Source organism: Ambystoma mexicanum, chromosome 9 (genome assembly GCF_040938575.1).
Source record: "Ambystoma mexicanum isolate Mex_15411 chromosome 9, UKY_AmexF1_1, whole genome shotgun sequence".
Classification (NCBI taxonomy): domain Eukaryota; kingdom Metazoa; phylum Chordata; class Amphibia; order Caudata; family Ambystomatidae; genus Ambystoma; species Ambystoma mexicanum.
In genome coordinates, this window is record NC_090931.1 from 74,767,988 (window position 1) to 74,794,899 (window position 26,912).

Consider the following 26,912-nt stretch of genomic DNA (forward strand, 5'->3'; position numbering starts at 1 on the left):
AGAATCCTCGGCCACATCTCAAATAGCTCATACTTCACCCATAATGGCAGTGCCACACTGCCAACTGAAGGAGCCTTCACGCCATTAGCCTAATGGTACCCGACTCCTCCTTTTCGCCACTGGTGCCCTAGGCCCCTGGCAGGAAGCGTGATCTAGCGGTTAAGGCAATGGGCTTGAGGTCTTGGATAATGCTGTGTCCCGGGTCCCCCGCGCACGCACACACGCCCTGTGGCCTTGAGCAATTCCCCATCAACGCAGCCTATCCCACTTGAGCGCCAGAAAGCCTGACAATTGCGTGCCAAACACATCCGCCGGAGACACATTACTTCCGATGCTGTTTCTATTTACCAACACACACAATAAAACCTTTCAGCTGCGCCTGTCATCGTCCTTATGGATCCGAGCGTCGCACAACACCTCGCCTTCGCTAATGGTACAAGGACATATCACTCGCCGGCGCCGCCTTCTTTCATTTCCACCCTAACATTTCACTTTCTTTGTCACTGCAAATCACTTTTCATGTCTCCCATGTTTCGAGGCTGTCAGTTTAACTAGCTTTCTCTTCAGGGCAGTGCACTCACCTGCAAATGGTTTTGTGATGCGATTGCGGGCACAGATGGAAAGGGGCTGGGGTGGGGGGGGCTTTTCGGGGGCTAGGTGCATCAAATCTCACTAGGCGGGCAGCACAGAGAAAGATTATATTCAGCGCCCTGCGTCTAACAAAGTATAAGAAAAGTAATTTGGTTAACTTTGAAGTTGGTCGAGGTTTCCCCACATGATTTGCACTACAACTCCCATGATCCCTCACCATTTAGTATGCTGGCTAGGGCTGGTAGTAGCTGTAGTCCACATCACCCAGGGAGCCAAAGGTTGTAGGACTTATGTTGATAGAACCAGGTGTATGTCTAGTGGAAATGCTTGTTTTTTATAATACAATTAATTTTGAATAAATAGCTGAATTAAGTCCATTCAGCAAAGCACCCGCCAGATGACAACCTCCCTTATTAATCATTGCCAAAGGGTAGATCTTAAAACCCTTCATGAAAGTGTGCCACACCATTTGGCACACCCCAAAAGACGCCTGAAAGGAGTGCCCATGCAGAGGCGTAGCCAGGATTGTCTAACAAGTTGGGTCTGAATCTAATGTAGTTCGGCACACTGCAGTGACATTACCATCTGTAAATTAACACACAGTGCTGCTGAGTGGGCATTTACAGCTTTTGTGTGGGCCTCGCCCGCTCACGCCCTACCCTGTCTACGCCTCTGTGCCCATGATCACTGCTGCCTGCTGCCCCCGCCGGGGGAGCGCTCACAGAACTAGGCTGCAAATTTGCAAGGCAGTGGTTTCTTGGAGACACTGATCAATGCTGCTCTAATGGGGGGAGGCAGGAATAGACCTTGGGCCCCCCTCATTGCCTGCACAGTGCAGGTGCGCGCCAGGTGCCTCGCCAGAACCCCCGTCACCGTGACCTGCTTCCAGGAGCGAAGCACGAGAGCCTACAGGAATATATCCTCATATGTAATGGCGACGTAGACACGTCTTTGCTTACGAGGGTTCAATATAAGCCACTAGTGTGGTGGTAAAACAGCCCATGCACCACAAGACCAAAAATCTCAGCCTTTCATCAATCCAACGTCAATAAGAGGAGAGCCACTGATTTGGTAACTGAGTTTTTTGAGTGTACTGTACACATTTGTAATTCTTCTAAAAGGGTATTATGTTATGCCAGAAAGCTTTTGAACTGCGGTATTATGGCTCTTGTACTTTGTCTGAGAATCAACATGTTGTGCCAACTCCCTGCCCCTCCGCTCCCCCGCTGGCCTGGGACAGCCACACGGGAGACTGTGGAGGATGAAGCAGTGTGGGGAACGGAAAAGTGGGAATAGGAAAGGGATGCACAGACTCAACAAGCATTGGCAATGCCAATTGGCAACGCATGGAACTGGGCAGGAATGTCCACAGGGATAAGCATGGCCCTGGTGGGCAGTCAATGGGTGGGCAAATAACCAAACAACACCTGCAAGCTGTGTGTCCCTCCTCATATGCCATTCCAACCTATCTTTGCTCTAATGCAATCGTTTCGGCCTATAGGTGGCGCAAGCGACACCCAATAGCTTAAACTTAAAAGGAAGACACAAGATAAGCAGAACCAGTGGGCTCCTTCCCCACGCTGAGACCCCCTTAAGAGTTGCTGTTTTTTTTCCCCCACATGTTGGAACTTCATTCTTCTGCAAACAGAAAGCAACATTGGTAAAAAAAAAATAGGTTTTGTAAGCAGGTTGTGAGTGTGGGCATTCAACGGACCGCACTCCCTTCCCGTGAGCGCCAGAGGCTGGAGAGCTCTTGCACTTTCCTTTCACCCATTAGCTGCATCTTTCCCCCAATTTAGTTTTAAAAGATGCTAATCATGGGAGGTGCGGGCCATCCAAATGGTATCAGGTAACATTATCCCTATATATATGGTCGCCGTAAATAATATCACCGGGAAAAGGTTGTGGTGATATTATATGGATGACCATATATATGGGGACAGGGGCAAAAGAAAAAAAATATATATATATTAAAAAAAATAAAAATAAAAAAAATGTGGGGGTTGCGGTGGTGTGCCCTGCATGTTCCATGCAATAATGTCACCACAAAACACGGCAATTTTTCGGCGATATTTTTGCATGGCGAGATTTTTGTGGCGACATTATTTGATGGAACCATCCAAACGCTGAGCCCAGCAGTCAAGCCATTAGCTTCATCACATGGCAGTGGTCTTCAAACTTTTTCATACCAAGGTCCCTTTGAAGAAACATCTTTTTCAGGTTGCCCTCCCACCCCCACACCTTTCCCTGTAATGTTGTTAGATGGAACGTGGAAAAATAAATCGGTTTGAAACTACCTGTTTAGGGTTCTTTTGAGTGTATGAGCATTTTCCCAACTAATCAAAGACTAAGGCATTGTATTCATGTAATCAAGCCACACGTCATACAGGAATGGCGTGGAATGTACTTTACAATAGGTTTTGTTTTTGTTGATATTGTGTTGGTTACACTAATGTGTAACTGTCCCTTCTTGTTTAGTTCATGTGCATGAAAGTGAGAATGGATGGATAATTGTTGGTTGGAAGTTGCAGGAATGTATACGGGTAACCTACATACAAGTTACTGCCTTTAGATTTTAAAATCCACACTATGTGTCACAAATACACACATGTGTATTAATTTGTGCTAGATATGACACATGTTGGACTATGTAATATATTAAACAATTGAATATTCACACAAGTTTTTCTTCTTTTTGAGTTCTGTAATCTTGTCTTTGGACCCTTGTGTATAATAACAATGGGGCGACCTCCTTTTTGATCGCTGTGTCAACCTGAAGCCAGCTCCTGCCTCTCAGCATCAAGGGAAGTGACCTGTAGTTTCGGGGACTATGTATTTACAGTAGTTATCCCCGCAGGGGGACCCCATTTTGAAAGAACAAGTATGTGGTTTGGCAGCGACCAAAAGTCTGGTCTTGCCACAGCTTCAAGGGAAACCTGCCACTTTAATCAGGAACCACAGCGAGCTCAATTAACCAGAGTGACCCTTTGATCCACAACAGACGGGAAGATGGGTGGGACTTAATATTACACGGTTCCCCCTTTACCTTTTCTGTTGCAAAGCACTCTGGTTATGACCTCATGCATACAGGGGATTGTTGGTGGGGACCCAGGATTGGTACATTAAGGTAGACTTAGCCTATGGATCATCTGAACATTTTGCAAGTAGTAACAAGAACTCAGCCTTAGAACCTGGCTGAAGGTACAGTCTGCCTTACAGCTTCTGCCAGTGAGGGAAGGCCAGTATTTCAAAAGAGGGAAGCAAGATCCCTCCCCTAAACATCTCTCAGGGAAGAGAGGGTGATACTAAATCCAGAAGACCAACCCTCCAGCAGCTCCAGAACTGATTCCCAGCCAGCACCCAGCCAGCACACAGTGTGCCCTACTAGGCTGTGCAGCAAGCTTCCAAGGTGGGAATTGCCAGAGAGTCTCTGAACCAAACCAAGGACAAGTCTGTTGCCTGCAACACTCTCCTCAGCTTTGGGCCATCCTCCCTAAAGGATGACACAAGCCCGGTGAAGAAGCTAGGAGCAGTGTATCGGCAAGCATGAACCAGCACCTGCCTTAAAGGACATTTTTCGAGCCTGTCGAGCCCCCATAGCTGCAACTGGCTTCACTGCTGACTGTGGTCACCCTCCAGTCAATAAAGTCATCTGAGATGCATCGACCAGTGCTTCAGACCCACCAATCAGCACTGAGACAATGGTTAATGACCCTGAGCCACCGTCTAGGCCATCCTGCAGCCATATGTCCAGCCTCACTTGCCAAACTGCCCCCTTCCTGATGCCTGCAGCTGTCTCCCGGGTGGCCTTTAACAAGCAGCTGGCACTCCTTCATAATCCCCATGCTTGACTCATCTGAGATGCTCAGCGTGCAGGTGGCCCCTCTCCGGAGTATGTTACACCCACAGAAGCAGTGAGGGGCACTTTGGTGATCGGCCCCACCAGCCCCAAGCAGGGACTACCCACACTCCGCAAGCCAGACATACTGTAGGAGAGTGGGGGATGGCAGCTGCATCATTTAGCTGTCGCCATGACTCCTAGGCCGGCGGCTGTCACGTCTGGAAGTTTGTAAAGTTATTGCTAAGGTTCCCACTCATTTATAGGAATGGATTTCTCAATCCCATTGTGATCCTCTGGGCTCCATAGGCTGAAGTGTTGACTTCACAGGTTTAATGACTTGGCACACGGGATCATCATCCAAATATAGCTCATTACCTTACTCCGAAACTTCCAGAAGGGTATTGCTAAACTGTGGAAATTAAAGCCTAAAATGCGTGCCTGTACCACTATTGAGATGACTGTACCTACTAATACCCTATAGGGGAAAGGGGGCCTCAAAACCAAGCCAGCTGGGCTTCCGATTGGTGGCAGGGGTGATCCATCTGACAGGCTGCCTAAGGGTCATGTACACCCTCACCCCCAAGAGTGGGCATCTCTCAGGTATGTGGGACTCGCAGCCAGGGCTTGAACGCCTATAGGTTCGAGATCCCCTGTATCCCTTACACCAATATTCAGGAAAATTCTCCTGGTGGTAAGGCCTAAAAAATCTGCAGAAATTCTGGAACACTCCATCTCACAAGGTTTATCAATGGCATAGCCAAAGAGAAACAGCAATTGACTTCTTGCGGAATAAAGAACTTCTAGTAACGGAATAAGGCACAAACATCGCCAAATGCTGTACGCTTGCTGTACAGAAGTAACCCGTGTCCATTTTTTCCAGGATAAAAACATAACCCAAGTCACAGGTAGGGTGAAAGGTAGGGGGTGACTGATGAACGCCCCAACTGGGCTCTGCCCCACTTATGGAGCACCAAGTCTCAAGTCATTGTCTCTGTGTCGGGAACACGCTGTTTGTCTTTGGGTTCTTCATTATGCACCCCTGACCCTCAATATCCACAGATCAAGAACTGCCCCTGAGTATCTGCAGCAGAAGACCATGCATTTCTGGACGAGGCCTCCGAGATCATCACCACAGCATGAGCTATTCTTTTCCTTTACTTTGCAGCTCTCCTTCCTTTTCTAACATCATCTGTTACTTTTCTTCCCTCCTTTGCTTTTGGCATTGACCGGCTCCTGGGAGGGTAATGCTTGGGACCAGACGGTACTCTACTTTAACAGAGATAAAGAAAATAGGGCAGAAACCCTCTTTTTTTGCTGACGGGGGGCCTGACTCTAGAGGGAAAGTATGAATTGGACAGAGAAAACAGAATACATGCTACCCCTTTCTTCAACGCACAGGTGGTGCTAGAAAAACCTGCACAAAGCCAGGAGTGAATTAGACTAGCCATTTAGGATCACACTCGCAAAGTGAGCAAATGCAGATAAAACAAAATGTATTTGAAAATGAAAAACATAGTAGAAACACAAAGGGGCAAGTCAACACCTTTGTCTTGCAATATAGAGCTATATGAACTCAATGCATGGTAAGTAGCAAATACAGTGTTGTTAAATGCACTGTAACATGTTCGCAGCACAGCTGTACTATATGGCTAGTCTAATTCACTCCTAGTCTTCTGCAGCTTTTTCTAGCACCACCTGTGCATTGAAGGGAGGGGTAGCCTGTACTCTGTTTTTTCTACTTTAACACATACCATTTAATTATTCTTTAAATGGGTAATATATTACAACGTACAACAATAAAACAGCATATTAAGTTTATAGATTTCAATTGTCCCTCTACATTATTTTTACAATAAGGTAATCTTCAAAGTTAAATGGTATTTAAAAATTATGAAGAGTGGAAAGGAATGAAAAAAAATAATGGACGAAATAGAGATAGGACGAATGAGGTCAAACTCGCCCAAGAGTATCAAGTAATTAATTAAGTCCTCTGCGTTCCAGACACTTGAAAAAGAGGACCACACTTGCAGGGTTTTTTTTCTTTTTCTCACCTCTAGTGGGTGCTGTATTTATTGTACTAAGCCAGGTGCCCCCTCTCCGTCAGCCGCAATTCCAGCCTTGGCTTTGGGGGGAAATCCCTCTTTCTTAGCACATGCCGCCACCCCAAGCAGCCATGTCCTTTGGTCTTCCATTACTTGTCTCCCTCCATCCTAATATGGCTACTCTAATCTTCGACAATTACTGCCATTGCACTCTTTCCTTGCCCCCTTCTAAAGACCCACTACCTTCCGACATGCTCAAAGCATATGCTTATACCTGCCCATTCCCAGTTCCATGCCAACATAATCCATTATCTGTAACCTCAAGCGAAACATCGGACCATTGCATCCTAAATATTGTTTCCTGTACATCCTGTGCATTCATAATTTCCTTCAACGCTTAAAAAAAGTATGAATATTATTACTATTATTATTGTTATCATTATTATTATTATTGTTTTTGGTATTATTTCTTTTTATAGCTCAGCACTAGCTTGGGAGCAGCAGAGCACTGTACAGGTCACAGAGCAAAACATTAGTAGAGAGAATTGAACAAGTCATCAAGGAAAGATTATCAATAATTATCACAATAAAATGTACAGATCAGGGTATGCACAAGATTGTCCGAATCTAGCTCACAACCAGGTTTCGTTGAAAGATCCAGTACTTTCCTAAAGTGAAGGCAAATTGGAACATTCCGGATTACCCAGATCTAGGTCACAATCAGGTGTTGTTGAAAGATCCAGTACTTTCCTAAAGTGAAGGCAAATTGGAACATTCCGGATTGCCCGGATCTAGGTCACAACCAGGTGTCGTTGAAAGATCCAGTACTTTCCTAAAGTGAAGGCAAATTGGAACATTCCGTTTTGCCACCGGGATGAAGTTCCAGAGAACCGGAATGAAGCATGAGAAGGACTGTCTCCTAGTTTTCACCTTGCAAGCCAGTCTAGTTCTCTGTCTGGTCATGGTCTTCCTGTGAGAGGAGCGAATGCCACCTGATGTTTTTAGTTTGGCTGTCAAATAAGCCGGCATAGGGGCAGTGGTTGGCTTGTACCTGAGGCATGCGGCCCAGATTCTAGCCGGAATGGGAAGCCACTTTACCACAAGGTGGGGGTTATGTGGTAAAATGTCCTAGCAATGGTGGTGGGGTGAGCCGTGGCAGGGAAGGCTGCTTTCTGGGGGACCAGGTGAGCAGCCAGGACCCATTCGAGGGGAGCATTACCCCTCTCGATATCGTAGATTACTTGTATCTGCATTACTGTTCAGACATCCTGGGGGAAAAGGGAGGAGGGCTTGATCTTGCAGAGTAGAGAGATCTGACACCAAACCAATATTATTAGAAATATGTTCACAGTCTTCGCCAGAAATGTTGCACCCTGATTATTCTATAATACGCTGAGACGCCTTATCCAATAATTAGTCATTACAATGTTTGTTTCCTTCGCCCCATTGCTGCCAGGTGATATAAATCTAGATATTATGAAGGGAACTGACCAGTGCTTACATAGCACCAATATGGATGACTGACTGTTTCTAAGCACCTTACATATTGCCAGGGAGTGGAGCAGTGGCATAAGCAGTGCAATGGAAAAGCAGGGCTACAAACTCATCAGGCATTGGCTTCCATCGGCGACACCCAATCACCAGGCCCCATGAATACATTGGGAACACTTGGGTTGCTTGATGAGGGAGATAACACTTTTGGCAGAATTATATGCAACATAAGGCAACATGTGAAGTAGCCACTGGCCCAATTGCCATGGCTATGGGCCTTGTGGTACCAAATGAGACTTGTTCAATTGAAATAAGGACAGGGATCAATGGAAGATTAAAATGTTAACAATTTAGGGTGAAGCTCCCACTGATTGAAGGCTGTTTTAGGAGTTTTTCCTTCTGGTGTTTAGTTCCTTCTGCAGACATGAACATCCATAAGACCCAGACATTATTATTTGAACGGTCTATAAGCTTGACGCCATGGTCTTAACATGCGTTCCTTTACTTTAGATTTTTTTTCAGTGTTGTCAATAAATTATAAGTGCACGAAAAGCAAAATAATTCAAATGCAATGTCTCTATAATAAGAGCCGGCACCCCTCCCCAGTGACCAGTATCTTAGCCTCTAGATCAGAGGCCTGCAACCTGTGGCCTTCTAGATGTTCTAGAGACTATGACTCCCATGATCCCTCTGCTTTGACCATGCTGGCTGGGGCTGATGGGAGTTGTAGTGCAAAACATCTGGCAAACCAAATGATGCAAGCACCTGTTCTTCTAGGTAGTACCAAAATGGTTGCTGTTTCGTGAAGCTCCTTTGATGTCCAGTCGCATGTCAACTCCCCTGCCCCCAGTGAGAAACAAAACAGGGCTGTGGTTCTCCAGCGAGCCTTGCCTTACACAAAACCCGGCCTGAAGACATGTAACAAGGAAATGTAAGGATCGGGAAGCGGAGGTTGTCCGCAGCAGCAGCAAGAGCGGAGCTGTTGCAAGCTGTTGGCTATAATGTCTGGCATTAACGCGGTTTCATCGGGCGCATTAAGCCGCAAGTTATTTCAAGATGTTCTGAGAGCAGTGTAGAGCGGGCCCCAAGCCCCCAAGATCCCATGTGGGAAGAGGGAGAGTATATACTTGGGAATAAGCGGGCCAAAGTGCGGAAAGAGAGATGTCAGTGACTAGGGGCGGAATGTGCCTAGGATGGGGTGAGATCTGCCGCTGACGTCATGGGATCTCTGCTGCTCCCCTCTAAAGGAAAGGAGACCTTGCCTGAAATGAATGCATCAGTCAGTCAGCACGTGCAAGCTCTGAGCAGGACGCCGGGGAGCAGGCAGGTGCAGTCACTCTGCGAGTGGCCCCTCACGGGCACAGTCTCAGCTGGGGGAACATGCCTGAGTTAGCAAGCCAGATCTTCTGATCCGCATAGACCCATTACAAGCAATTAAGTGATGGGCATGGAATACACCTCACTCCCTATGAAGAGAGGCGTGGCTACTCGAGCACATGTACACTGAGGGACAAGCAAATGGGTGGGGGACTTGATGGACACCCCCCAATAGATCAAGCTCACACCAAGAAGCATAATAAAGTCCGCAAACTGAAGGGCTCCGAAGATCGTGATAGTGGGAACTGAAGGCTCCGCAAACTGAAGGGCTCAGAAGTATGAACTGAAGGTCATGCTAGTAGGAACTGAAGGCTCTGAAGTAGGAACCGAAGGGCGTGATAGAGGGAACTGAAGGCTCTGAAGTAGGAACCAAAGGTCGTGATAGAGGGAACTAAAGGCTCCGAAGTAGGAACCGTAGGTCGTGATAGTGGGAACTAAAGGCTCCGAAGTAGGAACCGAAGGTCATGATAGTGGGAAATTAAGGCTCCGAAGTAGGAACCGAAGGTCGTGATAGTGGGAACTGAAGGCTCCGAAGTAGGAACCGAAGGTCGTGATAGTGGGAAATGAAGGCTCCGAAGTAGGAACCGAAGGTCGTGATAGTGGGAACTGAAGGCTCCGAAGTAGGAACCGAAGGTCGTGATAGTGGGAACTGAAGACCCTAAGTAGGAACCGAAGGCCGTGATAGTGGGAACTTAAGGCTCAGAAGTAGGAACCGAAGGTCGTGATAGTGGGAACTGAAGGCTCAGAAGTAGGAACCAAAGATTGTGATAGTGGGAACTGAAGGCTCCGCAAACTGAAGGGCTCAGAAGTATGAACTGAAGGTCATGCTAGTAGGAACTGAAGGCTCTGAAGTAGGAACCGAAGGGCGTGATAGAGGGAACTGAAGGCTCTGAAGTAGGAACCAAAGGTCGTGATAGAGGGAACTAAAGGCTCCGAAGTAGGAACCGTAGGTCGTGATAGTGGGAACTAAAGGCTCCGAAGTAGGAACCGAAGGTCATGATAGTGGGAAATGAAGGCTCCGAAGTAGGAACCGAAGGTCGTGATAGTGGGAACTGAAGGCTCCGAAGTAGGAACCGAAGGTCGTGATAGTGGGAACTGAAGACCCTAAGTAGGAACCGAAGGCCGTGATAGTGGGAACTTAAGGCTCAGAAGTAGGAACCGAAGGTCGTGATAGTGGGAACTGAAGGCTCAGAAGTAGGAGCCAAAGGTCGTGAAAGTGGGAAATGAAGGCTCAGAAGTAGGAACCAAATGTTGTGATAGTGGGAACTGAACGCTCCGAAGTAGGAACCGAAGGTCGTGATAGTGGGAACTGAAGGCTCCGCAAAATGAAGGCTCAGAAGTAGGAACCGAAGGTTGTGATAGTAGGAACTGAAGGCTCTGAAGTAGGAACCGAAGGTCGTGAAGAGGGAACTGAAGGCCCTGAAGTAGGAACCAAAGGTCGTGATGTGGGAACTGAAGGCTCCGAAGTAGGAACCGAAGGTCGTGCTAGTGGGAACTGAATGCTCAGAAGTAGGAACTGAAGGTCGTGATAGTGGGAAATGAAGGCTCCAAAGTAGGAACCAAAGGTCGTGATAGTGGGAAATGAAGGCTCAGAAGTAGGAACCAAAGGTCGTGAAAGTGGGAAATGAAGGCTCAGAAGTAGGAACCAAACGTCGTGATAGTGGGAACTGAAGGCTCTGAAGTAGGAACCGAAGGTCGTGATAGTGGGAACTGAAGGCTCCGAAGTAGGAACCGAAGGTCGCGATAGTGGGAACTGAAGGCTCAGAAGTAGGAACCGAAGGTCGTGATAGTGGGAAATGAAGGCTCCAAAGTGGGAACCGAAGGTCGTGATAGTGGGAACTGAAGGCTCAGAAGTAGGAACCGAAGGTCGTGATAGTGGGAAATGAAGGCTCCAAAGTAGGAACCGAAGGTCGTGATAGTGGGAAATGAAGGCTCAGAAGTTGGAAGGGCAAAAAAAATGTGGTCTTTCACCAGGAGGGAAAATGTTCAATAGCCCTGAGCAATAAATGAGAAACCCTGCGACGTCTTCACCTGGCTGGTTCCACTCTCACCAGACTGAAAGACCATGACATAGAGAGTGGAACATCTGCACACACTTAGGGATAGATGTGTCCTGTCCTCTTCTACCCAAGGGCTTCAGACCACACGTATTCATGGCACTACAGAATATCAAGCATGACATTTCAAGTGGCTTTCCAATGTTCACTACCTAAACTCTACCCGCTCTGGCTGTTAAGTGGCCTTGGCATGATCTCCGTGTGTTTGTAATATGTTTCGGGATTTAAAAATCTTATGATGGTGTGTTGATGGTGTTGAGGTTGTAGAGGGTCTGAGTGGAGGGGGAGGAGAACGCTGAGTTTGCAAACCTGGATATATATTTCTCCTCTAACATGTGGCGGTAGATATTTACATGCCTGCCTCCTCTAACATGTTCCGATGTTGTATCGCGAATGCGTAAGCAAAGTAGGTGGCTAGACCATAGGGGCCTACCTGCTATAGACCACCCTCCCCCAATGCTGCTCAGATATTCCCTGCACTTGATGCTGTAACATAGTAGGCACACAGCCGGATATGTTTCTATCAAAGGAGTGTGTCTGTTGTACATGTATGCGTAAAAACCGCTGGCCCCGGCTGAGCAATGTGGCCTGAATCTGTCATTGCTTTCTTCCTCCAGAATGTGCCCTGCCGAGGAGAGGATGCTGCTTGGTCCTGGGGTTCATGTCCAAAGACAAGTACCGGAGAATGACGGAAGGTGAGTACACGCTTGCTGAGAACTATGTGTCCTTGGAGTCTGTCTTCCCTTTCCATGGGATCCCTGCTGGGAGGAGTCTGGAAATGGGTGTGAACCAGTGCAATGCCTTGTTGGACTCGGTTTGTCTTGGACAACGTCTGCCGGACCCTCTGCACTGCCAGTTCACTCACATGGAGCTTGGTTGGCCCCATCTTGCACAAATCATGATCCCTAGGGCATCCTCCACTTACCTGGGGCCCGGGGCCACAACACTGATGCTCGGTGCACTGTCACTGTGTTTCTATTTATTGGTACATGTTTTACTTCTTTTTTTTTTATACAAAATTGTGTTTCAACGAATAGGGTCCCTGTTCTTGGAAACATACATAGGCTTGCACTTGGGTGATTAGTGGGAACCACAACACGAGGCGCTAGGGGAGCAATGTGTCCTCTGTTTTGTTTACATTGATGTGTTTATGACACTGTGTGATAAATCAGCAAGTGTCTGATTTCTCCAAAAAATCTTTAAAAAAACTCAATCATGTGCATATGGCATGTAAAAGCCTAAGCCATGAGAACACATGTTGGAAGGCAAATGAGGGGAAAGAAAGGAGTCCTGCCGCGTACCCATTAAAGATACTATGAATCATGTGTGTAACAATTCTTCATAGGGGTGGCTGGAATCAGTCAGCTCTAAAACTACCCTTCCAAAAGCGTGATGTAGATTATCCGGGATCACCAACATTTCATGCAACTACACCTTTTTGAGGTTGGTTAAAAACACTTGTATTGGTGTTGGCATGTACTAATGCATTGGTAGGTTGCTTTTTTGCATTAATTTCAGGCACTTTATTAATATATCGCTGTAAACGGTTTTTTTAGCATTTTTTAGCATTTGTTTATCGATAAAATAATTGTACAATTAAGACAAAACAAACAATTGTCATACAATCATGGTTGACAGTAAATAGACAACACATATATCTATTTGCACCTCAGTGCTGGTGCAAAGTATTGCACTACTAGCCAATCTTTGTAGCACAAAACTTAACGTGTTTAAGCATAATATAACACATTAATAACAAGAATGCATTTGTTTGTGTGTCAAATGATTTGACCTGACAAAGTTCATACTGCAGACGTGGTAGTGACCAATCCTGGCCCAACATCACACTTTTCGAAGGGTAGTTTTAGAGCGGACTCATTCCCGCCACCCCTGTGAAGAATTGTTACATACATGATTCATAGTATGTTCCATGTGTATGTGGCACTACTCCTTTCATCTCCTATCCTTGTTTAGCCCTTGTGTCCTCCCACTCGGGGGCATCCATCTAGTTTTTTACTGGAAGGCAAATGAATGCCGTAAAATAATGAAGGGAAAATATGAAATTTTATATACAAAAAATAAGTGAACAATGTACCAATCAATAGAAAAATTGGACAACATCGAGTTCCAAGAACTTTATTTTCATGAATTGAAGTTAAATTGAAATTGAAATACATTCTGCAAGATGGTGGCCACATTAAAGTTAAACATAATGTCACTCTCTGAACTTTGCTTTGGTCTGACATGGCAGCCTTATGCAGTGGTATAAAGTGCTCAGTAGCAGCTAGAAGGCGACATATAAGCACTATATCACCCACCAAAATAAACAAAGCTATCCATTGCCTCCCACTGGGCGAATTGATGGTGGACTTCTAACCTGTTGGTTGAAAGTGTGGTGGAGGGAGCAGGGGACAGCGTAACTGCATAAATCTATATAACAGTACCAGTATAAGGCTGGAATTCACCTAACAGGCTGAATATCAAACTGCAGCAGGTTGCCTGTGGCTGTAGTTCTAAGGGAGCCTTTCAAGGATGGCCTGCGAGGGGGTGTCTTATACACGGCCTTCACACCCTGGCCCCTTCACAGCCGGCCTCTCATGTGCCAGTAGGTGCTTGCATTTCCTAACACATTGCAAGGAGGAGGTTTCCCCTGCAAGGCCTAAACTCTATGTTCTTAGAGAATGTGCTGCCGTGACGTCACTGGCACTTTAAACACGTCTTACCAAATTTACGATGACAATGTGGTTGGCCGCTCGCATGTTCAGGCGATTTTTTGGCATACACTAATTTCCAAGTATAGCCTCGCGCTGCTGACTGTGCACCCATCGTGATTGTGGGGCAGAGAAGTGTCATTGCACCACAAGCACACAACATTGCAAGATGCACCGGCCAGGTGTTTCCTTCTGTTGGTCCAATAGTCCATACAGCCAATCAGTGCACCAAGGCTGCTCACTTTTAATGCACGTGAGAGTCAGAAGCAGGACACGACACATAAACTCTGCGTCCCCGGCTACTACGGTGCCGTCGTATAAGGCGTTAAATGTGTCGCTATTGATCGAACGTGTAATGCCAGCCTTTCCGGATGAGCCATGCGTAAAAACGCGCGCCCTAAAGACCCACGAGGTTTGCATAACATTTTAAAACGATTTTTATTTGGCCAAGACCTTAATGAATTGTCCACTTCATAAATCCGCACTTTATTTCCAATTAAAATAAATGTCATTGATTCTATTAGAAGCGCACTCACTGTGGCTAACACTGCAGATTAATGCTGTGCGGCCCTCCGGGCAGGGGCAGGGGGTGTGGGGGGGCTTAATCAGGCGGCACTGAAAGAGCCCGTTTCGAAGCCTCATCGTTTGCCGTCTCTTGGGTGAATTCCCCCCTCACCCAGCCATGCCCCACCCCCCTGCCCCATTGGCAGGTTCAGGACTGTGGTGGTAACCCATTGCCTGTACTTTGAAAGGCCGGTTCGTCCCAAACATCTCTCTAAAGAGGCGTGCTGTGGTTATGTTAGTTATGTTATGTTAATATGCTTTTATACTGCGCCAAATCCCAACCATAGTCGTTTCAGAGTGCCCGCATTGCAGGATTCCGCCAAGCGTGGCAGCTCTCAGTCTAACTAACATTATTCCAAGATGGAGGATGAGCAGCGGTTAGGGGCCGGAGCATGAATACTGGCAGAGTCACGTGGGGAAAACATGCAGTATAAGACATGTGGGAAACTCCTGCCAGCTAGGGTGGCAACCTGGTCATGGGAACACACAGAACATGCATTCTCATGACCTTCCGATAGATAGTGTTTCCTTCACAACTAAATAAATAAATAAATAAATAACAACACTCCTGAAGTAAATACCATTCACACATGCATATGTTATGTGTAGCAATGTGTGCACATTTATTCGTGGTACACAAATCACATTCAAATTGGAATTGATAATTTGAGCACCACACAAGACATCCTTGTTGACCATTTTTCATCAGTACTCAAAACAAAAGTTTTTTGTTTTTTGTTTCGAATTATGTGTGCCTTGTGGTGTTTTGAGAATGTGTGTAGGGCCGCTCTTTTTATATAAGGAATGTCTGTATATAGTATGACATGGTTGTTTAACTCCACGTTGAGGGCCTGATTCGTGGAATTTATTGCATGGCTCAAAGTGACTCTGCACTGCGGACACAAACCCTGATTCATGGAACTGTGCAAAGTGTATTTTTGCAGTGCAAAGTCATTTTTGCAGTGCAAAATGAATGTTTGTCATGGCTTCCTCTTTGCACCTTGAAGCCCTGGCGATCCCGGGAACCTCAACGTTAAAAAAAAATGAGCGCCAGTTGAGGTCCTTGTCTTTTTTCGTGGGTACAGTGATCAGGATGGGGTCTGACATGGAATTTTAATTATAGAAAGCACGGATGAAAGTCAGACATTTTACTAATGAGATTGAAATACCCACCCTCCAGGTTGTGCACGTTTCAGAAATGTATAATACAGACACATAGGAAAGTGGCATTCCCAATTTTGGAATACCTTCTAATGTGGTGAGGAATTTGCTTTGGCAGGCTAAGATGGAATTGTTTGCTCTTGGTTTCATCCTTGCACAAGACCCTTTAGTGTCTAGAAAAACTCCACCTCAGGGTCAATTTGAAACAGTGAATTTTGTACCTCCGAAAAGAATGCCAAAAGTCTAGAAACAAAATGCAAGTGGTGTGATTTGTAACCAAGGAAGTCATTTGAACAATGTAAGACCATAGCTAGATCTGTCGTCAAGTATGGGATGTGTAACATTTGCACCTTGGAATACATGTGGATCTGCCCATTTATTTAATTTGAGTGTGGCAACTCTTTCAGGATGTCATATAATTGCCATACAGGAAACATGGCTCGTGGAACAGCCTGTATAGGATGGCCATGATGTTTCACTCCTGCCAGCAAAGTCTAGTAGCAGAGGCCGTCCTTCATCGGGTCTGCCAGTACCCGTGAAGTGTAGTGAAGGGTTTCAGATTTTTCCATGGGAAGCTCCTAACATTTACTTGCAAATGGTAAAGATCAAATATCCAGGAAGTATGATAGCGCTATTGAATATGTATCGAAACCCTTTAGCTATATCTGACGACAAGTTCCTTCAAGATCTACGACAGTTACTAGACATGGCGGGTGATCTTAATTTGAAATGTTTTCCATCTAATAATTTGAAAAAAGATCTGCACTCTTAGAAGTAGTTAGACTTTGTAAATACTTGTCTATTTTTCATGCTTAATGGAGCATTTAAGAACGATAATCCCCCAGGAGCACCTGGCAACGTGTGAAAAGCAAATCTGTCATAGACTACATCTTTGTCGATAGATACACTTTTGGTAGAACAACCACCTTTGAAGTCGTAGCCCAAGTGAATAGTGATCACAAACTTCTTACAACACAATGGACTTATGATTATCACTTAACAACACCTAGTGGTGGTAAATACCAGATGTTAGTGAGTGTTAATACTTCAAAGAACGCGTTTTCGATGGAATGCACAATCCCTGGAATCATTAAAAAGTAATCTCGAAAATGACAGGTTGATTACGACATGGACTAGTGAACCGTACACCACTCACTTGCAACTGTATAAAACGCACACCTCTACTGTTAAGCATACTCATCATAAACCGAAGCATGTTTTCGAATCGGAGATCCAGATGCGTAAGTCTGAACTCAGGAAGGAAAAAAAACAGCCTTGTCTTTACCAGCCATATCCCGAGTAATTACCATCCGAAACTTAAAGTGCAGATATACGTATTGGCTTCGTATGCACAGAGCCAAGTTATATCACAATGATGGTGAGATAATGCTCAAGACAATTTACTCCAAGGACAAAGCTGAAATTTGGGCTTTGTTAAATATAGCTGCACACACAAGAGAGCTAGCAGTTTAAATTATTGGGGTATGGCAACACGAATGGATAACTTTCTTCTCCCAAATGTATGAATGTCCCGAAAGTTGGTAATAATGGTTCAGTTGATAATAATGGTTCATTGGATATATACCATGAGTTTGCTGGTTCAGAGGTTCTGGAGAAAGACATGTATCACTACATAATGAGATCCAGTAGTTCTAGAGCTCTTGGCCCTGATGGCTTCAGCAATTATATGTTGAAGCAACATCCATTTTTGTGGGCAAAGATACTGTATATTGTCTTCCATCAAACACTGAGAACAAATATAATTCCAGAATCATGGAGAAAGTCAGTTGTTGTCCCCATTTTCAACGAGGGCGATTGATCTTGTCCTGCAAATTACAAACCGTTCGCCCTTCTTGATGCACCGGAAAAAATGTTCTTGAGGTTCATATTAAGGGACTTCAGTGCATGGGCAGTGTCAAACTTCCAACGTGACCCTTTTCAAACTGGTTTATTCCCGGAATGGGTACAGCAATTAACTTGCTAACCATCAGGCCTATTATAGATAACCCTGTATCACAGAACCCACCCATATATGTGGACCTAAGAGCCGCTTTTGATTCAGTATCAAAAGAGTTGTCATTTAAAAAATGGTCTCTTGCAAGATGCCCTACTTATCTAATCAACCTCATTCGAGCATTACACATGAATACTAAAACTCAATTGAGGGTTTATCTTGAGGGCTCCTTGACTACCTGCATAGAGACCCGAAGGGGACTGGGGCAGGGATGCATTCTTGCCTCAGCTTTATTTAACTTTTTTATTTCTGATGTGCAGGGCGCATTTGAAGGTATTACATCGGATGCCCCCAAATTAGTTTGTAGGCCCTTTGCAGCCCTACTCTACGCAGACGACCTAGTCCTCAAGTCAACAACGACACAGGGACTTCAATAGTTGTTGATCTCACTTGAGGGATATGTTGAGAAAAATCTTCTCTCCATGAATTTGGAAAATACTAAAGTAATGATTTGTAAAGTAAAGAATAGAGGTTCATGGAAGAGGTACAAGTGGGCACTGCAAGATAAACATTGGAATGTGCATCTCAATGTGTTCATCTAGGTGTGACCCAAGCAGATTGGGAAGATGAGAAAGTGCACATTAAATATCTAGAGTCAAAACTCACTATGTGTATGTCACAAGTAGTTTTGATTCAGAATAAATATGGTGAGTTTACAATTAATCCAATTCTTAGTTTATATTTACAAAAGACAACGCCTCTTCTTATATATGGATGAGAAATGACAAGAATCATCCCAGTATTAGTATGGAATAGACTTGAAGCTAAATGCTGGAGACAGCTTTTGACTTTGCCAAATGGTGTATTAGGTCTGGGGATTAGATATGAACTGGGGCTGATTTCATTCCACAAAAGATATCTGTGGAATTTGACTGCAGTGTATCGAAAAAATGTGTAATGGTGCTTGTATCTCTCCCAATAATGGGAACTTTAGCAAAACACATGTGTAAAGCTGATGATTTGTTTGCTTGGAAATGGAGGACGAAGGTTCAACACATTTTAGCAAGTGCTGATATATCAATCGATGATTTGATCCAGAATTCAGCAAGAGCTAAAACGAAGTGATTTCAAAGTGATTGCATACAGACGAGAGAAAAGTGTTTAAGATATCAGGATTTTGCAATTCATCCCTTTGGTCATAAAAAATACAGTGAGCCTGAAGTATACTTAAAAAAAATCTCCATCTCCCCAACATAGACATAGTTTTATGCAGTTGAGATTTAATGTATGGCTTACTGGGGAAGTTCAGGCAAAACGTAATCTAATAAAACCAGAAGAGAATAGTTGTTGGTTCTGTGTGAGTGTTGATACTAAGGAAACACTAAAACACCTATTAGTGATGTGTGAAGCGTTAGCTCCATTGTGAACACACTACTTGAGCCCGATATTTAAGGAGTATAGAGATATTTCTCCAGAATTACTTTGGCAATTTATATTTCCTGGACAGATGTCCTCACATAGAATTAATTTAATAACATTCTTAAAGGTATTGCATTTAGAAGCATTGTAACCAATGAACTCGACTTAAGACAGTTGTTTTGCTGTAAGTCAGAAAATTTGAGTATTAGTTGAACAATGGATTGAAAAATAACAGATATTTCGAATGTGAAATGATTTTAAAGAAAGGAATGGAATTGAATTATTCTGATTTTATTGAGCTTTATTTGTGATGTTCTTTTATGTTATTTTCGTTTTCATACATTTTGTACTATCATGTATTGAATTTGTATGATGTCTGACATTGTAAAGTTGACTTAGTCAGCTATATCAATAAAAAAAAAAACGCCTTTAAGTAAACTTCGAAAAATGAGACTGTGAGACAGTCTGAAACTTTGCAACAATATTTCATGGGTTATTGAAAGTACTAAGATCCAACTGACAGTTCTTTGAGGACCTTGAATTAAGAACTTTCTCTGCAAGTTCCAGATTTCAATATGTTTGACCGAGGTATTTTTCTCATAAATTGCAGCAGGAAGCAGTGTACATTTCAGTCTTTAATCACTGGATCTGGGAACTTTTCCTCCCAGACACAGGTTGCAGTGTTTCACAATTAAATCTCCTTAATCAAACTTTTGCTGAAAGGTCCAGCATTCACTGTTTCACAATTGAGTCTCTTTAATGAAATGGTCTGGCAACTTTCCCTGCAAGAGCCAGCATTCAGTATTTCACAATCAAGTCTCTTTAATTAAATGATCTGGCAACATTCCCTGAAAGGTCCAGCAGCAGTGTTTCACAATTGAGTCTCCTTAATCTAATCCTCTAGCAACTTTCCCTGCAAGGTCCAGCATGCAGTGTTTCTATTTCACAATGAAGTATATGGCTCTGGGAACTTTCCCTGCAAGACTCAGCATGCAGTGTTTCACAGTTGAGTCTCCTTTGTCAATGGTTTTGGGAACGTTATCTGCAAGACCCAGCATGCAGTGTTTCAGAATTTAATCTCTTTAGTTAATGGTTTTGGGACCTGTAAGACCCAGCATCCAGTGTTTCATAATTGAGTCTCCTTTATCCAATCCTCTGGCACCATCCCATGAAAGGTCCAGCATGCAGTGTTTCACAGTTGAGTCTCTTTCATCAAATCCTCTGGCAACTTTCCCAAAAAGGTCCAGCATTCAGTGTTTCACAATTGAGTCCCTTTATTGAAAGATTCTGGCAACTTTCCCTGGAAGGTCCGGGTTGCACTGTTTCACAATTGAGTCACTTTGATCCATGGCTCTGGCAACTTTCCTTGCAAGATCCAGTGTGCACTGTTTCACAGTTGAGTCTCTTTGATGTCTGGCTTTTGTGGGCTGAGCAAGGGAGCATGCCTAGGCAAAGAGTGAACACATGTGACAAATTTCTTCTTTAAATGCCAACCAGCCACATTTTTTATCTCACAGCAAATCATAAATGCACTCCAAAAATGTGACGTTTATAGATAATACATCATATCAGCACTTCCGCCTAATTCACAACACCTATTGGCAAGTGGTCCAGGGGAACCATGGCTCCCTACCCACCAGTGCGAATCATGGTGGTGAGGCCCTGTCCCCTCCCCACCATGCCATTCACTGGAGGCATTTCCGTGAGGCAGCCCCGATCTACTGGGCACAGCAGCCCAGCAGTCCCGCCACCCCCTACTCCCGCCGGGAGCCTCTAGTTGCTGTGCCCCATTCCTGGTCCGGAGTTCCCCAGAAAGGGTTCTCAGTGTCCCCATGGTCCTCCCCCACCTGACCAACCCCCTCCCCTCCCTCCTCCAAAAACAGGGTGGGTGAGATGGGATAGTAACACTATGGGCCGCTCTCAAGGCCTCCAGGCAGCGGTGCAGGGAGAGCGGCCACAATCTGTCAGGACGAGGCAGAGAACGATTCTCACCTCGTCCCCAGGGCTCTATTTAAGGCCCCAGGATTGGCACTGCCACTCCACCCCACCCCAACTGTGCCCAAGCCCGTGAAACTGCCCTACTGACCTCCATCAAGGAGGCCGGTTCCAACAGGCATCTGCCTGCCCCTTCTCCCCTGCCCGCCCCTGCCTGCCCAACAGAGCGACCCCGTTATTGCAGGGTGTCGCCTTTGTGGGCTGAGCAAGGGATCATGTCTAGGCGAAGAGTGAACACATGTGACGAATGCCTTCTTTGGATGCCAACCGGACACATTTTCTATCTCACAGCAAATTATAAGTGCACTCCAAAAATGTGACGTTTACAGATAATACATCATATCAACAATTCCCACATAATTCACAACACCTATTGGCAGTGGTCCAGGGGAACCAGTGTTCTCCGCTCTGCAGGGGCGAAGCAGGGTGGTCAGGCCCTGTCCCCTCCTCACCATGCCATTCATCCGAGGCGTTACCTTGAGGCACCCCCCATCTACCGGGCCCAGCTGCCCTCGGTCCCACCGCCTCCTTCTCCCGCCAGGAGCCTAAGGTCGGTGTACCCCATTTTGGCTCAGGAATCCCCCAGAAACGGATCTCAGTGTACCCATGGACCTACCCCACCTGCCACAGCGGTGCAGAGCCACTGGTCCATACGCCCCAGTGCCTCCCAGCGTGTGCAAAGTTCCTTATGCAGGCCACAGATTTCAGCCACAACTGTTCAGTTCCGTACTGGGACAAATGCACCCCACCCATGTGAGAAGTTCCCGGGCACTTAGGAGGTGGCACCCCAGCCTCCCGGCCAACCACATGAGTTCACTGTTTAATTTCTGCACTGACATGTTCAATGGGCCCCTCGACCCCGGGCACCCCAGGACAGTCTGGGAATAAACTGAGACTAAGCGGACAATGCCCCAGGGCAGACTCGACCAAACCAAGCAAACAACTACGTCAAATGTTTGATGAGCTCCTTTCTTCCCAATTTCATCAGGTCATTTCCCCCCAATGTGCAAAATCACCAAAACAGGGCTTGGCAGCCTCTTCCTCATGTGTCCTTCTACCAATGAAGGCACTTGGCACCCTTGCAAACCTCTGCAAGTAATCCATTGAATGTCCATGGCTGCAACCTCCAACAACAGGGCAGGTCTTTCTCGCACCTTCTGCTCCATTATTCACATGAAGGAGTGCTCCACGACCCATTCCCCTGGTTTCACCATCTCCTTCTTCAAAAATGACAATTAAAAACAGGCATTAGAAATATCACGGTGCTTATTGTTGCTTTTGTTTTGTTTTTTGTTATAACCCTGGCATGCACCCTGACCCCCCCCCCATGCTCACCTCTGTACCCGTTAGAACAGGAGGTGTGGTTGGATATAACCCCATAAGTGTGGGATTTCCACAGCCCCAAAGCCTTTATTTGTCCTTCACCGTACCCATAGCGTGCAGCTGTGGTGCCTGCCCCTATTCTAAAAGAATGCAGGACAAAACCCGTCCCCCCTATACCAGCCTCCTTCAACGCCTTCTCAAAGATTTTCCTGAACTGATACCTGAATAGGTACGACCCATCCTCGTCCAGGAAAAACAAGCCATCCAGGTCCCCCACTGTACCCCAAGTATGCCCCCAGCCCCTCTATCGGGCAGATGTCCCCCATAGTATGTACCGTCATAGTCACCCTCTGTGATGCTGGAAATGCTTTAGAGGGACAGGGCCTCCTGTACTCCATTATCATGTGTGTTCTGTGTTGTTTTCTGAACAGAAGTCCATGTGGGACTCCTGGCAGTGTAGCTCTTCCTCTTTTTGGTTGTGGTGAACAGAGACCCGTGGGATACCCTCATGGCACCCATGGGTGGGGGTACAACCTTGTACCCCTAGTGTATGTATTTGGGCACCTGTGTGTGGCCCACACAGAAGGGTATGGGCTGGTGGCAGCTCCATGCTGAATTTGACAGGTGCTCTGAGTATCCTCCATTTTGGGATTCCCAGGCCCTGCCATAGGAATCAGTGGATTCCAGATAGTCCTGGGAAGCCCTGTCTCAGTCCCTTCCCCTGACCGGCTGCCGGGTGGAAGACCTATATATGGTATTGTGGGGCAGTCCAGGCAAGAATGGCTGCAGCCTTCCCAGTGACTGTATGTTGTGGTTACACGCTTGGGGTGGAACCTGTGTGAATAGAGTGTATGACCAATATACATTCCATATTATGGGTGTCTGGTTTCTATGTGTGTGACACAATGAATGAGAGAGCCCTACCTGAAACTTCTATGCACTTGCACGAACCTAATGCAATGTGCCTGATGATTGTCTGTCTGTTCTCCCTTGTCCTCTCCCCTTAATTGCATTGGTAAAATAGCAGAATCGCTGTCAGACCTATTTGTTGTGTCCCAACTGTTAAATGTATTTTACGCACTTACTCTGCCTCTGCAGACTATTATCGTCTAAAAATTTCAAGGGCTCTGAGTGACTGTTGTTTTTTCCTCTTGTTCGCACCCTCCATGAGCGTTTTGAAGCACTTTTATGTATATAGGCACTATATAAATAAACAATACACTACAAACTGACATAAATGCAGTGTGGTGTGCTGAAAGCCTGGGTGCTTGCCCCAATCCACATTCCTTGTTATGAGTGTCTGGGTGGAAGTGAAAAGCCCAAATGCCTGTGAGCCTGATTGGCTACCTGCCTACAGGAATGCCCTTCTGTGTGATTGGCTGACTGAGCTTGGCCCAGCAGAGTGAATGAGGGACAGATGTGTATATCTGAGGACCTCTCACTTCCCAGTTTATTCAGAAGCTGAAGTTGAAACTTAAATCTACTTATCCTTGCAGCCCAGCTGGAAGAAGTAGAATTGCTGCTGTTTTCCTTCAACAAAATCTAAAAGCTGTCAAGTCTGTCGAGGACTGAGCCGAGAGAGGACCTGGCTAGGAGACCTCTCCCTGAGCTACAAGGGAACATTGTGCAAGAGCTGATCTTCATCGAGGGATCCTGGAAGCCAGTCCCGAAAGGCTGTCGACTGGAGAAGGGGTTCACCGAGAATCTTGAAGTAAAACACCAGGACATCGAGGCCATTGAAGTCCATTGCCGTCGACCGGGTTCAGAGGATTTCTGTAACCGCTGGAAGCTAGTAGAGTCGTGTTGCCCAGAGCCTGGGACAACTTGACCATGTGCTGCTCAACGACCGGAGCCACAGCGCTCTACCTTTGCCTAATATAAACCTAATAAATACAATACAATACAACATTGAACAAAGGGCTCCCTTCCCATCACCGTAGATTGCTTTGTCCCGGCAGAGAAAGTTGAGGTCGTCGACGACCGAGGAAAGTCCACCAGTGGGTTTCCCACCACCCGCAGCCAACGAGGACACTGACGACCTGACGATCCGAAGTCCAGCCCGTGGTCGAGTCCCAATCACCAAGGCTATCCTGACGCCCGCTGCTGGGCCTATGTTCATCACATAGTCTTCTTTGTGGTGCCAAATTCTTTGCATCAAGGTTTTACCGCACGCCCCATCTTCACAGGACTTTCATGATTGATCGTCGAAAAGCACTGTGAAGGTCAGCGCTGCAGTCTCAACGCAAGTGTTCAAATTTCTTCGAGGAAGCTCGATGCCCTGTGCACCTGATTTAGAGGGAGTCCACTCTACAATCTAACTCAGGAACATTGGTGTAGTTGACCATTTTTAACCAGGAAACAAGACTATTTACACATTAATGGACTGGGCTTGTTAATACTCTTTATTACAGGTTGCCCAGTTGGGGGGATACTTACTCAGAACTTCCCCTATGTAGAGGAGAAGCATTCTGCTATAGTTTAACTAAAACTTGCCTTCCGTCCTGTGATCTATGATGTTACCCATTGCTGTATGATTTGTATACCATTATAACTGTCAGCATTTGATGCATTTTAAGGGAATCAATAACTATGTGTGGTACCACATAGACATTGCATATATTTTATATAAAGAACTGTGTTAGCACTTAGCATAATGGGTGGACATTTTGTTTGGGGGTTTGGGGACCACACTGTACTTAAGAATTAGCTTGCATCACCTCCTGAGAAGCTAGGCCTTGGTTGTTCGTCCATAGCTACCATATAGAGAATCTTGGCTGGGGTGATCTGTGCTTCTACTCTGTCATATAGAGGGCAGAGGTACAGATACCCACTACAGTCTTTACACACTGGCCCCTTTTCCCTCCTGGACCATTTTCAACCTCCTTAAACAAATGTGTGCCAACCCCCCTGCCCACTTGAATGATAGATTGTGCGTGGAAAAACCACCTGCAACACCAGTTGTGGATCCCCCCACCAGTTCACTGATCCTGAAGGCCCCAAAGATTGCTGTAACAAAAGGCGCTCTGAGCAGCACCCTTTCCCAGCCATCCCTGCAAATCACTCCTAATCCCTGCACTATTTCTGCTATTTTGTTTGGGTTTATAGGTCTCCTACCATCTCTCCCTGGTGCCACGGCCCTTGCCCTTCTGGCTAATGTCTTTTTATCCCAGAATTGGTAGAAGGCGGAGACCTTCTGTGAAGCCCTGCAAGGAAACCAATGTCCACCATCTTTGTTTTGGCCATCCCAATTGTCACCCCCCACCCCCTTGTGTGTAGGTGACCCAGAAAACCTCTTGTGGCATGTTTGTGAAAAATATCTATCAGACCCTGTCCCACACAAAATTCACTGAACTCCACAAATGCCTTCTCATATGCCCTCTGTGTCTATACTGATACATTTATTAGGGTGCTAATTACGGGCACCCAGCTCCCAAAGTGCGACTGGGAAATTTGCCATCACTAGGTCCACCCCAGGCAACTCTCGCTGGAACTCCTGCAGTTTAGAACGGGACAAAGCATCAGGAGCATTATTGAGAACACCTGGGACATGTTTCGCCCAAAAGCGAATGTCCGTTTTTCTTCCTGCACTTATCAGACCGACCCTGTCTGCTGCCTTAAACCTAGCACTTGCCACTTGCGGGCTGCACTACCACTGTTTGCTGCCTTTATTATGTATTTATTGTTATTTATCTGTTTCTCCTCTGCTTCGCACTTTCCACTTCTCCCTCCTTCCATGCACTTTTCCCCTCCCCCTTGCACTTTCGCTTTCTCAATGTCGCTGGGCCTAGTAAGATCGCTGATTTGTTCTCCCCTGTTCCCCTACCTTGCCTTGTCGCGCTCTGAAACACTTGTGTACGAGCGCGATAGAAATAAAATATCAATCAATCAAAAAAAGCACAGTAACACCAATCCAATCCTTTTAGCAAATGTAACACCATTGGGCATGTTGCCCTCTGGCTACTGATTGAGCAGACCACCAACCTCCTTTCTGGCCAGAACACTACGTCCTTGCCCCTTAGTTCCTTTCCCTGTATCGATAGTGCTACGATAATGGCAAACAGTTTCTGCACAACCCTTCCTTCTTCCAGCTATCTGGCCAACACCGGTCCACACTATTTGCTGCCCACGATTGCCCCAAGCACACACTCCCTGCCGCATCTATGTATAGGCACAGCTGGCCGTGGCATACCATTTCTTCAGGCCAAACCCATACCCCGTTGAACTCCCTCAGAAAACTGTCCCAAATCACCAGGTCCTGTTTTTGTTCTTTGGTCAGCCTGGTGTGGTGATGTGGTTTTGTCAGGCCAGACATCGCTCCTGCTACGGAACGGGACAAGGATCTCCCCGTCGGAAAGATACGGTCCCCTTGAAGTCCTGCACTTCATC

The 26,912-nt window shown here is 45.9% G+C and overlaps 1 pseudogene; it reads left to right on the forward strand.

The window, feature by feature from the left end:
- Positions 1-26,912, forward strand: part of LOC138487259 (kin of IRRE-like protein 3) — a 1,139,741-nt pseudogene that overhangs the window by 984,137 nt on the left and 128,692 nt on the right.